Source organism: Ambystoma mexicanum, chromosome 14 (assembly GCF_040938575.1).
Source record: "Ambystoma mexicanum isolate Mex_15411 chromosome 14, UKY_AmexF1_1, whole genome shotgun sequence".
Taxonomy (NCBI): domain Eukaryota; kingdom Metazoa; phylum Chordata; class Amphibia; order Caudata; family Ambystomatidae; genus Ambystoma; species Ambystoma mexicanum.
In genome coordinates, this window is record NC_090940.1 from 367,106,664 (window position 1) to 367,122,361 (window position 15,698).

A 15,698-nucleotide genomic window follows, 5' to 3' on the forward strand; every position below is an offset into this window, starting at 1 on the left:
TCTGATGAGGTAACAAAGTAATACCTAGAATATGGTTTTGTTGTGATGTTCTTTCTGAAATGTTAGCGTTGTTAAAAAGAAAGTATAGGAAAAATGTTATTTGAATTGTATGAATTGTGTATTTCCTGACTTCTTAACAGTGTATGGTTTATATGAAATTGTATTGTATAGTGAAAAGGTTTAAATTAAACTAAATGCACTTAAATAAAAAAAGTTTTATAAGCACAAACTGAATATCCCTTTGATGTCATTACCGCATTTACCATCAACGGAAGCTGTGGCCTTTCAAATACAAATAAATGTAAATAATGAATTTACATTCCTGTTATTATATATAGGCCCAAAAACTAGTTTGTTTGTGTGTTTGTTTTATTATTTATAATGCGCGCCAGACCCGAGGGTAACAGGGCGCAAAAAGCAACAAGAAAATGTTTAGCTTCGGTTACATTGCTGTGCAGTAATATACATTTATATATACAGATTATATACAAAGGGAGTAAGGTAGTTTAAGGAAGCTAGATTAATAGGGGCAGATAGCCCAAAGAGTAGAAGGCATGACAATGGAGGTGTATGCCGGCAGAGAGGATACAGAAAAGGAAGGTATAGTGGCATTGGTGTCGGATGCTGGGACAATGTTTATGCCCACTCGACCTTCCCCTCCACAAGGGCAGGACCCCGGCACCAGTGCTGCCGGAGCAGCAGATTACCCGACCGTGACTGATGCTGCAGGAGCAGCTGGACCTATGATCCCTCAATACAGATGATGGGATCATCGTTGCTGCAGGAGCAGCACCTTGAGAAAGCATTTGTGATTATGTGTCCCATAAAGCTTTACTGCCCTACACCCACGGCCTCCTCCAGACCCACGTGGAGTGCCCATACGAGGTACTGCACTACTCAGCAAACCGCTTATAAACCTAAGAGAACTGACCTTAATCCTCGCACTCCGATACATGCCATAGCCATAACCAAGATACCTTTCCTCAAAGGACCACTCATAAATGCCAGATCCTTGGTTGCCCACGCAACAGTCATTTCTGACCTAATACTAGAAGGTAACTTGGACTTCCTTGCCATAACGGAGTCCTGACTACATGACGCTGCAGGACCTGCGCTGATGTTAGCTATCCCCGACAGATATAAAATATCCAGACAAGACAGAGATGAAAGGCGAGGCGGAGGCATCGCCATCATATCTAGATCTAGCCTCTCCCTGAGACTAGCCCCTTTACAAATCACTCAATCATGTGAAGTCCTAACTGCTAAACTTCCCCTAATTTACTGCCAGTCACTTACCATCCACCTAATCTATAGGCCACCTGGTCCAGTTGGGACATTTAAGGAGGATATTTACAGCCTACTATCCAACAATCTCAAAACAACTACCCAAGTGCTATTACTAGGTGACTTCAATTTAGGATTTAATGATCCAGCAGATAAGCATGCCCTCAAACTAGCTAACATCCTCTCAGAATTAGGCCTGTCACAAAAAATTAACAAACCTACCCATAATAAAGGAAGAACTTTAGACTGGGTAGCTGATTAAAATTGCACTGCCACCATCACCTCCATCACACCACAAATGTGGACAGACCATTCCCTTGTGTCTTTCACATTATCAACTACTAGACCACCCCCGACGGCCCTACCTACTGCCCCACCATGCCTAACAAGGAACAAGAAGAATATAACAGTGTATACAGTGATCCCTGCCATTCTCCCTACCTTCAACTCACTAGCTGATAACTTAGATCCCTGTACTTTGGTCCAAGAATATAATAAAATGATGCTTACCACAATTGATAAAATTGCTCCACTTAAACTTAGACCTAGTAAACCCAAATCCCGTCTAAACAAGTGGTTCACCCCCAAGCTAAAGGACCTCAGTTGCCTAAAAAGAAAATGTGAAACTACCTGGAGATTACTCCCTTACAATGATAAAAAAAGATAAGTTAACCTAAATATCCTCGCAATATAAAAATGAAATCTGTATGGCAAAACAAAACTCTTACAATGAACGCATTGCCAATGCTAACTCCAGTATGAAGGAATTATTCACCATACTAAAAGAACTAGTCTCTGATCCCCACACCTGACACCTGCATCAAAAATAAGACATGGTGTTCAGATATTCAACACACATTATCTAATAAAATCACTACCCTTCCAAATAAAATTGCCCTAAAAAAAGACTCTCTGAATTTACCAACAAAGTCAAATAACCTCCCCCCCTCTAGTGAAGTACATTCTGAACAGACTCCCAAATTCCACTTTACTAAAACCTCCACATTAGAGGTAGAGAAAGTCATCTTATCCCTCAAGCCGTCCAATTGCGAAGGCGATCTCTGCCCAGCCCAGATTATAAAGGATGCGGCTAGAGATCTTGCACCTTTCATTTCTAAATTGATCAACGCCTCACTCGCATCTGGCACCATTCGCTCTAATTTGAAACAATCTTGGGTACTCCCACTCCTAAAGAATCAATCTCTAGACCCACTTATTCCCAATATCTACCGTCTCATCACGACGGTTCCATTCTTACTCAAAATACTCAACAAGGTCGCATATACCCAGATCAAAAAATACCTTGAACTACATAAGCTCCTAGGAGCAAGACAATCTGGTTTTCGTCCTTTACATGGGATGGAAACTGCCCTCATAGACCTAAAAACACAGGTTGATGAACTAAGAGATAAAGGTAAAAAAGCACTCCTCTTACTTTTGGATCTATCAGCGGCATTTGACCTAGTGGATCAGAAGGTCCTCTGTAATCACTTGGACTCAGCAGCTCACTTTTCCGCAGAGGCCATTAGATGGATAGAATCAGTCTTGAGTGATCGAACCATGAGGGTCTTCTCCCCATCAGCAGCTGCGGACCCTATCCCAATCACATGTGGTGTACCTCAGGGATCCTGTGTCTCACCTACATTATACAATATATTCACCAAGCCTCTGTTCGATGATCTGGACCTTCTGGGTATCACCTACACCAACTATGCAGATGACACTCAGATTCTCCTCCCACTTACTGGGGATTATGACAGGGATTTAGCATTGGTGAATAGAGTGTATCTCATCATCCAGGCATGGATGGCCACCCACGGTCTATGCCAGAATGATGATAAGACAGAGCTCATCATCTTGGGCGCCTACCTCAACCTCAAGAAATGAAGCCATGAATATTCATCATTCGTCATCGATGGAAACGTCATCAGGGTAGCCAAGGAGGTGAAAACCCTTGGCTTTTACCTTGACTCTACCATGTCCTTTGACAAACAGGTGAAATCACTGACCTCTACTACCGCTTACACCTGTAAGCTTATCAGGGCTGGCAGACCATTCCTTTCAAATGACAGTTGTATGATACTGGCCAGAGCACTAATACTTTCGAGGTTAGATTACTATAATGCTCTTTACAGTGGTGCCTATAAGGCCATTATTCAGAGGTTACAAACACTTCAGAATAACGCCTTAAGAGCTGCACTAGGCATGAATAAAAGAGAACATATCTCTGCTACTAGACAATACAAGTGGCTCTCTACTCACAACAAAATTCTTGTAAAAATGGTCTCCCTTACTCACAAAGCATTAAGCAATGCAGCCCCTAGTTACCTTGTAGACAGGTTACACAGAAGAACATCCACCCGACCCACGAGAGTTAGCAATGCAAACTGCCTTATTGTGCCTAGATTCTGACTTACCAAGACTGGCGGCAATAGCTTTCCCTTGAAAGCATCCAAACTTTGGAACTCCTTGCCATACCAGCTTAGAATAGATCAACCGTACTTACAACTCAGAAGTAACTACATTAACATGCTCAACTTGACTAACCACTAGCTTGTGACTGCACCAGCCTAACCTAGGCTGCCTTAGACCATTCTTCCAGCACATTGCAATCGCTGATTATGAGCCTATGTACTCTTCCTGCTCATAACCTGCTTCAAATTGTATATTTGTATATATGTCTTACTGTGAACATGCCTGTAAATGTATATGCCTTGCTGTAATAATAATTGTAACCATGTAAGCCTTGCATTCTCTTACTGCTGTGCCCTGTTACCCTCGGGTCTGGTGCGTATTATAAATAAATAAACAAACAAACAAACAATGTGTTAGCGGTCATTTTCCTTATTCCAGTTAATGAAGTTGTGCCTAAAGTGTGGATATGTTTGATCTACCCTTAGGGCGGGAGGAAAGGAGTTCCAAAGTTGGGCGGCTTTCACCGGGAAGCTACTTCTTCCGGTTTTAGAGCATTTAAATCTGGGCACTGTCAGGAGGTTGGAGTTGGCAGTTCTTGTAGGGCGGTTGGAAGAATGTCTCTTGTCTATGAGGTATCTCTTGTCTATGAGGTATCGTGGGGCAGCGTTATTCAGGCATTTTTTGTGAGTGAGGCTACTTTTAGTGAGATTTTGTCCATTGTGGTGAGCCATTTGTTCGATCTCCTTATGTCAGAGATATTATCTTTTTTAGGGATACTTAGTGCTGCTCTGAGAGCATTATTTTGTAGAATCTGGATTTTGTTGGTGATATATTTGTCAGTCCCTAGATATAGGGCGTTACAATAATCCAGTTTTGACAAAATGAGGGCTCTTGCCAGGGTGGTGCAGCTGTTGGTGGAGAGGAATGGCTTGGCCGCTCTGATTAGTTTACATGTGTAAGCAGTAGAGGAGGCCATGGAGTTGACCTGTCTGTTGAAGGTAAGCGTGGCGTCTAGGAAGAAGCCTAAAGTTTTGACTTCTTTGGCTACTTTGATGGTGTTGCCATCTATGATAAAGCTAGTGTAGTTGTGGCCAAGTTTGTTTATATTGGAGGAGGTGTCGAGCATAATAAGCTCAGTCTTGTCATCATTTAGGCATAGACCATGAGAGGCCATCCATGCCTGGATGATGAGATACACTATTCACCAAGGCCAAATCCTTATCATAATCTTCTGTCAACGGTATGAGGGTCTGGGTATCATTGGTATAGTTGGTGTAGGTGATACCAGGACCATCGAGAACATCAAAAAGGGGCTTTGTGAATATGTTGTACAGGGTAAGGGAGACACATGATCCCTGGGGCACCCCGCAGGTAATGTGGATGGGGTCAGCAGATGCTGAGGTTGAGAAGACATGCATGGTCCTATTGTTTAGGAATTATTGTATCCAGCCTATCGCTTCTTGGGAGAAGTGGGTGGCTGAGTCCAAATGGTTACAGAGGATTGTATGGTCTACTAGGTCAAACGCTGCTGATAGGTCGGGGAGTAGTAGTAGGGCAGCTTTACCATTGTCTCTAAGTATGTCCATTTGTGCCTTGAGGTCGATCAGTGCTGTTTCAGTGCTTTGTTGGGGTCTGAAGCCGGACTGGCGGACTCCTAAGAGGTGATTTTATTCTAAGTATTGCTGTCTTTGGAGGTATGCTACCTTGTCTAAGATTTTGAGCAGGAAGGGGACTGTGGTGATGGGTCTGTAATTAGTGAGTATAGCAGGGTCCAGTGATTGCTTTTTGAGTAATGGGAGAACCCAAGACTCTTTGAGGTTGCTGGGGATGGTACCAGTTCAGAAGGAGGAGTTAATAAGCTTTGAGATAAAAGGTGATCAGTCTCTGGCTGCGTCTTTGATGATAAGGGATGGGCATGGATTGCCTTGGCAGTTTGAGGGTGAGTATGACTTTTTCAACCTCTAAGATGGATACTTTAGAGAAGCTAAAGCGGTGTGAGGGTTTTTGTAAGGGTTTTAGTGTGGGCGGGGACGTGCTGGCTGCAGAGGTTGAGGGGTGAAGGATTTCTTTTTTGTTGGCAATCTTGACTTGCAGGGATGCTACTTTATTGGAGAGGGCATTTTGAATACTGGTGCACCAATTTTTATCCTTCACGCAGGTGTCTGGGACTGGAATGGGAGTTTCCAGTTCTTTAAGGATTGTGAACAGTTCTTTTATGCTTGAGTTCACTTGAGAGATTCTCTGGTTGTAGGAGTCTTGCTTAGCTAGTATAATTTATTTCTTGTAGAGGGAGGTTATGTTACGAAGGTTGAACTTGTTGTCATCTGAAGGTGATTGTCTCCATATCTGTTCACTTTTTCATTTTTTAAGTCCAAGTGATTTCAGGTACGTGGAGAACTAGGTGTTCAGATGCCTTTTAGGTTTGCTCTTTCTTAGTTTGAGTGAGGCGATAGAATGTGGTGCTGCAGTCATTATTTTGTTATTTTCATCAACAAGGGTGAGGGGATCAGTGGATTCTGTTAGTGAGTTCAGGGTTGGTAGAATGAGAGGCACAAGTTTTTCGGCCGTAATGTTTCTTTTGTTCCTGGTGGGAATGGCGGGGGCCAGGGGGTTGTTAGGTAGAGTAGGTGTTAAGGCCTCGAGTGAGAAGGTTAGGAGGTAGTGGTCAAACTATAGCTGAGGAGAGATGGAGGTAATGGAAGCATGGCAGTTATAGTCAGCTACCCAATCAAGAGTTCTCCCCTTGTTATGTGTAGGTAGAGTTACTTTTTAATTGAAACCTAGTTCTGCCAGGGAGCCAGCAATTAGTGCGGCATGCTGGTCTTTGGGGTCATTGAACCCCAGGTTGAAATCTCCTAGAAGAAGGCTTTGGGACGTGTTTTTTTAAATTATCAGAGAGGGTGGTAGTTATGTCCTCCCCGAATGGTAATTTGGCTGTGAGGGATTCACAGGATTCAGAATTGTGTGACGTGGCGAGTCTCATGGCTAGACTACTTTTGGCAATTATAGCGAGGCCTCGGGTCTTAGTTCTATCCACTCTGAGTATCGTGTAGTCCTCTGAGATTGCTAGCATAAGGGCAGGTCCTGCTACAGTATATGCTATGATATGATTGGTTATTTATAACGCACTTAATACCCAGAGGTTTCTAAGCGCGGACACAGGGATCAAACCCGTGTTTCCAAGGCAAGCATGTTGCCACTGTGCTATCCTCCCGGAGCATGATTCAGTAATGGATAGGAAATCCAGTTTTTCTAGCTGTAGGTGGTCAGCTATTTCTGTGGCGTGTACTACTATGGAGCGGGGTTTTATTAAGGCACCTCTAATGTGTGGGATATTAGTCTCAGTAGGTGTTTTTAGTGGGGCTTGATTATTGAGATTGAACCGGACCTTTCCTGCTGTTCCGTCTGTGGGGTGTGTCAGAAGACCATACGAAATGGAAATGGACTGGGAAAGAAAAAAAGGGAAAAAAAGAAAGCACCTTTTCCAGATGAACAATGGAATTGCCAATGAACGGATGCAGGGTAGGAGGCATGGCATTGTGCAAAACACTGTAGTTCAATCGGTTGGAAAGGGGATCGCTGTAGAAAGAGGTTTCTTTAGGTGTTGCAGAGCATTTTAAACACTATCAGCGTGCAACACTTACTTGTTTGGAGCTTTATAATATTCGTAAGACTCGACTCTTCCTTTCTTTTCATGCTATATTTTCATGCTTTTCCCACCCCCACAAGCACTACCTTGTGCACCCCATCCTAAAGAAGCCCCAAGCCAATCTTTCCTCTCTGGCTAACTATCCCCCAATCTACATCACTCCTTTCCTGGGTAAGCTACTGGTAAAGCTGGCCATATCCCAGCTTAATCTGTATACTGCATCTGTTGGTTGTCTCCATGACCACCAATCTGGCTTCAGAGCTGCCAGAAGCATGGAAACTGCTCCCCTGAACACCTGTGAAGACCTGCTCTCAAATTTTGACTTTAATCTTCCTTCTGTCATCATTCACCTTGATCTATCCTCTGCTTTTGATACAAACAACCATGCCATCCTGCCCAATTGCCTCCTTGATAACCTGGGTATCACTGATCAGGCCCTGGCTGGTTCGCCTCCTTTCTCACTGACCGACCCTCTCAGGCCACCTGGGGTCTTTCCTTTCATCTATCTCTCTCTCACTCTCTGTCTTGTGGTGTTCCCCAGGGGTCTAACCTCTCTCCCTGGTTTTTCAACCACTACCTAGCACCTCTTACCCACTGTATTGCTACTTTCTGTTCCAATTTTTGGTGTTATGCAGATGGCACCCAGCTCTCTTTCAGGCTTCCCTCCGCCACCTCTGCTCCTTCTCTCATACCAGACAGTCTGGCCACAATTCAGGAATGGTGTGCCGCCAATGATCTCTGCCGTAATGCCTCATTGGGAAACCTGATCCCACCTTTCCCCTCTCTCTCTGGCTGCCCACTCTGGGCCCGCCTCATGCTCCCTCCTGGAAGGCTAAGGACCTTGGTGTCATCTTCGACTCTGTCATCTCCTTCTCTCCCCAATCTCTGACATCTCTAAGAAGTCAAATTATTGGCTGCACCTCCTCAGAGGTATTCTTCCATTTCTCACTTTCCCCCAGAAGCTTACTGTCTCCAGAGCTCTGGTCCACTCTATGCTGGACTATTGCAACAGTCTCTTTCTAAATTTGCCTGCCTCTACTTTTGACCTTTACAACTTTTTAAGAACAGGACTGCAAGTCTTTTCCTAGGCCTCACGCCCAGGGATCGTATGTCTCAACTCTGAAATCTCTTCTCTGGATCAAGTTCAAGACCCTCTGCATCACCCACAAGGCTTTATAGGGCCTCGAACGGATCTACCTCCAGCTTTCTCTTCTAAAACATCTTCCTTCTCAAGCTCTCCGCTCTTCCACCTCCGGCTCTCTGAGGGTCAGATGGTTCTCCAAGCAGAGAATTGGGGGCAGATCTCTCTCCTCGGATGGGGCCTCCCTCTGGAGCAGACTCCCCGCCTCTCTCAAACTTGAGCAGAACCAACTCCGGTACCGGAAGCAACTCAAGACCTACCTTTGCACTTCTGCTTTCTCTCTTCCTCACCCCTGCTTATGTCCTGACTGCTCAGTGAACTGGTCACCTGATAACCCTCTGAACTCAGGCCCAGACTCTTCCATGTCCAGTTGTCCTTACACTGCCTCCTTGCTCCCCCAGTCCTTACTCTGTGCCTGCAACCCTACAGCCCCTTCTCTCTGAACTTATGAGCCATCTGCTGGCTGCACTTATTGAGTTAGCTGAACTTCTCCCTTCCCCTCCCCGCTGGCACTTTTCTCCTCCCTCTTCCCCACACTTGCATGATTGGAATGACACAAGGCCTAGTAAGATTGTTTTTTTGTCCTCACTTTGTTCCCCTCCTTGTCTTGTCGTGCCTAGAAACACTTGTGTACAGGTACATTATAAATGCCATATCATATATGAGAAACTTGAGGATATCCTCACAACTACTCCCCTTGGATTCTCTTCTTAGGTGGCCATGCAAAGGCCATCACTTTTGGATCCTGAACCTGGGGGTGGAGAAGCAAGGGAGGATAACCTGGGTGAAGGGTCCTTGGGGATTGGGGAGAGGATATTCACAGGTGAGACATGGTATCCCTCTTTCCCTATTGATGATCAGGCTAACCCTCCCCTGGCCTTTATGGGCTATTGTAACACCTTTCCCGCAGTTTCCATATTTAACACACTATGGTAATGGGAAGAGGAATAGGCAACTCAGAGTGAAGGACACTTGTAGGTAATTTCACCACTGTGGTACTGAGACGAGGAAGGTGTGTGCAGAGTATTGAAAAGATCAGGCATGTCCCTTTCATTATGGTGAGGCAATTATATTAAAGGACCACCACCTGTGGCCACTTAGGAAGCCCAATGGATATAACATTGTTGACTTTTTTCCGTGGGAAGGAGGTTGTGCAGCAGGCTGGACTGTGGAGCCGGCTGGAGCTGGAAGCTGGCATACTGGAGAGACAGAAGTGGGGGATGTTGGTTTTCGAAGCTGTGTCGAGGAAGGCCCTTAGAAGGTCAGGCAGTCCCTGTGGCCCCTTTGTTTTGAGTGCAAGCAGAAGCTGCGGGGTGCTTCCGAAAACCATCATTAAGTCTTTCATGAACCACGAATGCTTCAGAAACTGTTTTAAATACTTTTGAATAGAGAGGTGTTTACAAACTTGAACAAACCTAAAGCATGTGAGTTTTGAAAACTGAAAGCCTTACTGAATATCCTACAGAACGAAAACCAGGATGATTCAATACACATTTTTTATTTCCGCACAGAAAGAAAGTGAATGATGAGCATATTCTGAATGGATTAATGACATGTTGTGCAAGTGGCAAGTACCACAGAATGAATTGACTGAAATACAAGTATTGTCAAAGCAAGTAAAATCCCAAGAAGGGTGCGCAAAGAGAAATGACACAAATCAAGTGGTCAAAGGACTTCAGGTCAGAAGGAGATCTTTATTGGCAGGGGCAAGAAACGTACAGAGAGCGTAATTAAGTGAATGGTGGCCAAGGCAACCACAATAAGGCGTTGGAAGAAAAGTAACCCTGATGCAAGAATTCATCTTCACTGTAGATGTAGATGGAAAGCAGTGAACCATAGTTAATAAAGCAGAAGGAAAAGGGTTATCGGCTGTGTGACCTGTGGTGGGTTGACGGTGTGGTCTGTTAACTGTGCCTATACTAAGGGGACCCCCCCATGCATGAAAGCAATATTGATAAATCACAAGCAAGAACTCATCCACATGTCACGTTTTCCTATTATCTTTGCATGACTCTATCTCCCCTGCACTTGCTTCACTCTAGTGACTTTCACTTGATTCACATCTTCTCTTCAACTTACTTTTTCTTGTCTTCAAATGCCTCCATGGCTAACCCCCTGCTATCTCTCCACTTTATCTCTTTCCATTACCCCTTTCGCCCCTTCACTCACAATCCCTCCTTCTACTTGTAGTCCCTTGTCCTCCGTGTGGTAAATCTTTATTTATTTTCCTTTTCCCACAGGGCCCAAAACATTAGAATGCACTCCCCTTTCCCCTTTATTTTCTATTCTCTTGTTTTGATATATTCACATGTAATCGGGCTGTTTCTTTCACTCTTTAAGCACTTTTGCATTTAGTGCCCTACAAATAAAATACATGATTTAGATACTGGTTTCATCAGCACTGACGACAAGGCCAAGAACCTTGGAATGCATTTACATCAAAAAGAATTCATCAAACTCAGATTGTTATCTGGAGAATATGACACAAATAGAAAAGTCTGGGATGTCATCACAATGATGTCCTGTGTCTGAGAACACTTCTCTTCAGAGCTCTGAAGCTTAAAAATAACTTGATTTCTCAGCATGTTGCTATTATTTGGATGGCAGGTATAGAAAGAAATGTATCTGTAATGTTAATACATACAGCTTTCCTTTCAATGATTAACTCATGGCAACATGCAATGATAAATGAAAAGGTGCACATGTGAATTCTATTCTGCCATGCGTTTTCTTAACTCTGACTAACATTAGATAGTATTTAAAACTTGAAATGGAAATGCTCAAACAAATTGCTGATGTAGATTAGGAGTCACTTGAAACTGCCTAAAAGTAACCTTTATGAAGTCCAACCCCAGTTCAGGAAGGCACATTACATGACATGAGGCCAAACAGCACTATTACATTTACTGAGTTCAAACTGCTTCTGAACGTCCAGCTCCCAAACATTGGCAGGTGACTGGCTTAAAGGATACACTTCAAAGAGACCTCTCACATATATCAAACCTGAGGCCTCTCATATAATCCGTTAGCTAAATGTCACTGGAATGTTATCGGAAATTCTGTGCACATCAAAAGAAACCCTCCCTTAACATGTATTCATAGTAGGATGGAACATGTGCTGAAGATGTATCAACAGTCACCTGTTTTGGCCAAAGAAAAAAAGTTATTTGTGGCATGTTAAACCTCACATTTTAATCCTTTGAAAAATCTTATCTTTAGAAGGGAAACTCCTCTGAACTATAAATAAATTCCCATTTATAACTATAATTTATAGCTTCAATTTATAATTTTCATGGGGTGTACTGGACACATTTTGAGCTAATTGTGGAACATACTTATCTCTGGAAATTATTAAGGGACTGCAACATTCAGCACTTTGAATTGTTGCTCCTGATGTGCAGATTCTAATGCTCTATATTTTTATTAATCTTGCACGTTCACATCCAGAGTTATATTTGATAAATAAAATTGACATTTTACATTAGGAGTATATTTCAGCCCTCCCTTTGCAATCACCTACTCACAAGGATGGAAAGGAGCAGAAGAATATATAATATCATGCCTCTAGGGAGGAGCATGATTAAGAAAAGATGATGGACTAATTAATATTGGGAGATGAAGACTATTTCTGAAATGAGGTGGCAAGGGAAAGCAAGCTTAATTCACATGGATTACTGACCCCCATGCAGACTTGAGACAGAAGCCATTACGAGAGGGATGTCCAGCTAGGGTTGATATTTGGTTTCTATACTGCCAGCTGAAAATATAGCTTGCTGGTGGAGTAATTCCAGACTGACTGGGTCTGTGCTGAGTCTACAAAAAATGTAAAAGCTTGAGATTACTCCAAACTGTTTCATGTACTGTAAACCATTAGCAGCAAATTTGTACTGTCAGTAGAATGGTTCATGTTTTGTGAAGGATAAGTATCTTCACCAGTATATTCCTGTTTTTATTATGTATTTACAAGCATTCTTTCACCGTATTTGTGTGATCAAAAATGGCTAGTTTATTGATTATTTCAGTAAATATGAAAGTCTCAAACATAATCTTAACAAGTCTGTGCATTCCTTCAAACAAAGTGTAAAGATAGGGGCCAACAGAAAGGTCCACCCTGTTCTCAAAAAGTATTATGCCTCCTGGCTAATCCTATGTGTATGTAAGAAATGTACACAAATACTGGACAACAAAAGCATTCACTTAGTCTAAAAATGCCTGACCTATGTCTGAAAATAGACATAAAAGATGGTACGCTGGGAAAACTTTTCCAGGAAGTACTAACAATTCCGACTTCTTCTTCAACTCTCTGTTTTTATTCCAGACCACACTACAGACTCCCAGTTTTTTCTCCAGACCTGTGCATGGTCCTGTCTTCTCCATACCTCTGCACAGCCATTCTCTCCTCCACACCGCCCCATGGGCTCTTCTTAGTACTTGGCTTTCTCATAGTCCACAGTACTTTGTCCTTCCCCGCCCTTTGGGTTTTTGTCCTCCTCAATCCGGGCCTTTGTTAGACAGTTGATATCATGCAGTCCGAGGTTGATAAATTAAGCACTATTACGTTTTGTAATAAAAACACCTATTTTTACGGCCCTTAGAATCAGGAGGCGACAGGAGTCAGACATGAAGTGCTATAAAGATAAAATATATGATCAAATGAAATAGGAACCTGTTGATCTGGCGTATCCAATCTGAATGGCCTATATAGACAAGCACAACTCTCCAACTGCACCTTTGTGAATATAGCACATTAGAGAAAGGCAAAACTTTACAGGGTGATTTCTGAAATGATTGAGAGCTCTAGTAGCCTGTTTTACTTTTGTATTCACACTGCATCTGCATTCCTTGACCAGGGGTTGCAGAGGTAGTGCCAGACATCGCAGGGGAGTCACAAGACGTAGCACCTGCTACCCCTGGCAAGCCCCAAATTACATCCATGGACACTGCCATTGCCTTCCAGTTTTTTCAGCAGACATGGGTCTCGCGCTTCAGTTGGCCCATCAGCTGCTACCCACATGTTGGCAATCCTACCATACTGCTGCTACATACTTACTTGTATCTTTACATTACACGTGCTCTTTGCAGTGTACATGTCGGGGCTGCTTTTGTTAGTGTCCGCAGACTGGAGAAAAGCGGCTTCCATGAAGATGGAGGGAGTAGAGGGCAACCTATTACAGTGGGTTATGCTGGGTTCACAGACACATGACAGCACAGCACTTTCTCATTGCCCATCCTAAGAACAAAGGAAAGGTGAACGATGAGGAGGAGGAATAAAAGAGGCGGGACCCTGCCTGCCTGTACAATATTAATACAGCAACAGCTGACGCAAATCTAACAGGCTGATCATGCGACAGGGAACACATATCAATACTCCTATTTACCAGTACCCGTGGAAAAGGGTCAGGGGCACTCGTTTAAGTGCAGATCATTTCTGAAAATGGAAAAATATGGAAGGCATGAAAGCTGTCATAAAATCCCACAAGGATGAAGACATTTTACTATTTGTTCTGCTCTTTGCTCACAACTGGACTCTCAAACTCTAATTTTCTGTTTTCGCTCTAATTAGGCTATTCACGAAGTGCTTTCGAATTAATATCGCTCCCCGGATGATGCTGATTTCACATCATTATCATTAAAGAAACAGGAACATTAGGTTTCACTCTTCAGGCTTAGAACATTCCCGGCGAAAGCGTCGTGAAATAACTGGCGTGTAGTTCATAACGGGTCAGTATTGCTCTGCAAGACTAGCGCTTGAGATGGACTTGCCAACTGGGCTAGGGCTCCTGTCTATCCAGCGTGGCTTCGTTTGAATGCCTTGCTGCCGGCCATCACCACCTCTCCTGCCTGCTCTTGGCTCTGTGCAGCATCATTTCTGCGAGTATTCCAAAGATACTTCGACAGGTGTCAGTGAATTGCCAATGCTGCCCTTTCAGGTTTTCTCTTCATAGTCAAAGGCCACAAGTCCCTATAAACTGTACTGACACATTGATAGTATGTTTGTAGGTATGGGTGTATACATATGCAAACCTAGCTGTAAAGCAATAGAGCGCTGTATAACAAGGAGATACTCCAATAGCATAAAATAATATGGGTACATGATATCATATGATATGGCATTTATAACGCGCCTATGCACACGTTTTTCAAGGCGCAACGAGGCAAGGGAGGGGGAACAAAGGGAAGACGGCGACAACGATCTTACTAGGCCAGGTGATATTGAGATTGCGCAAGTCCAGGGGGAGTGGGAGGGAGAAAGTGAAGGGGAAGGGGGCAGTGCAGTACATGCAAACAACAGTAAAAATAAACAGAATACATAAGCAATAAGTAAAAGTGTGGCCAGCTGGTGGCAAGTGCAAGGGTAAGTGCAGATATCAGGTGTCAAGTGCTGGTAGGGAGCTGTAGGGATACAGAAAAACAGTCCCCAAGTGCAGGGGGTGAGGGGGATGCCAGGAGACATCAGAAGCACAGACAATACCCTTAGAAGAACACAGAGTTTTACAGCTATGGGGAACAGGTTAGAGAGGGAAAGACTGTCTTGATTTTGTTGTTTGCAGAGCTGTGATCCTTTTAAGCAGTTTGTTTGTGAATCTGACCACCCAAACCTTTCTGTATCCTACAGTGGTATCACTATTCAGTTACAAGGAATCATTCTTGTAGATAATGGGCCTCATTACGACCCTGCCGGTCCAAAAAGAACGGTGGCGGTAAAAACGATGCCACGGTTCTTTCTGGACTGGCTGATTCAGAGTCCTGTAGGCGGGAGCTATCACTCCCGCCAGGTCTGACCTAGCGGGAGTAACGCCACCCGCCTGTAGGCGCAAATGGAAACACCGGCTCCGTCATAGACGGAACCAGTGTTTCCATTGTCCCCATTCCCATGGAGTCCTATGGGACTACGGATCCGGCGGTAGCATGCCGGTTTTTCCGGCACGGTTACCGCCAGACTCGTAATGAAGCCCAATGACTCAGAATACAACTATTACGAAATCATGTCTTAAATTGTAGTTTTGCTTCATAGAGCAATCAAAGAAATATATGCCACTGCCTACATGCAGCAAAGGATGCCTACGAGAAAGGAACCCGTTATTACAGGCAAGGGGGCATGTTGTCACATGCCACGCCTTTATGGAAATAGAATAATGTTTTCGAAACTCTTGGGTGTTCTTGTGACATGGACACCAGTATTTTGGGCGTTAAGATGAGAGCGTTCCT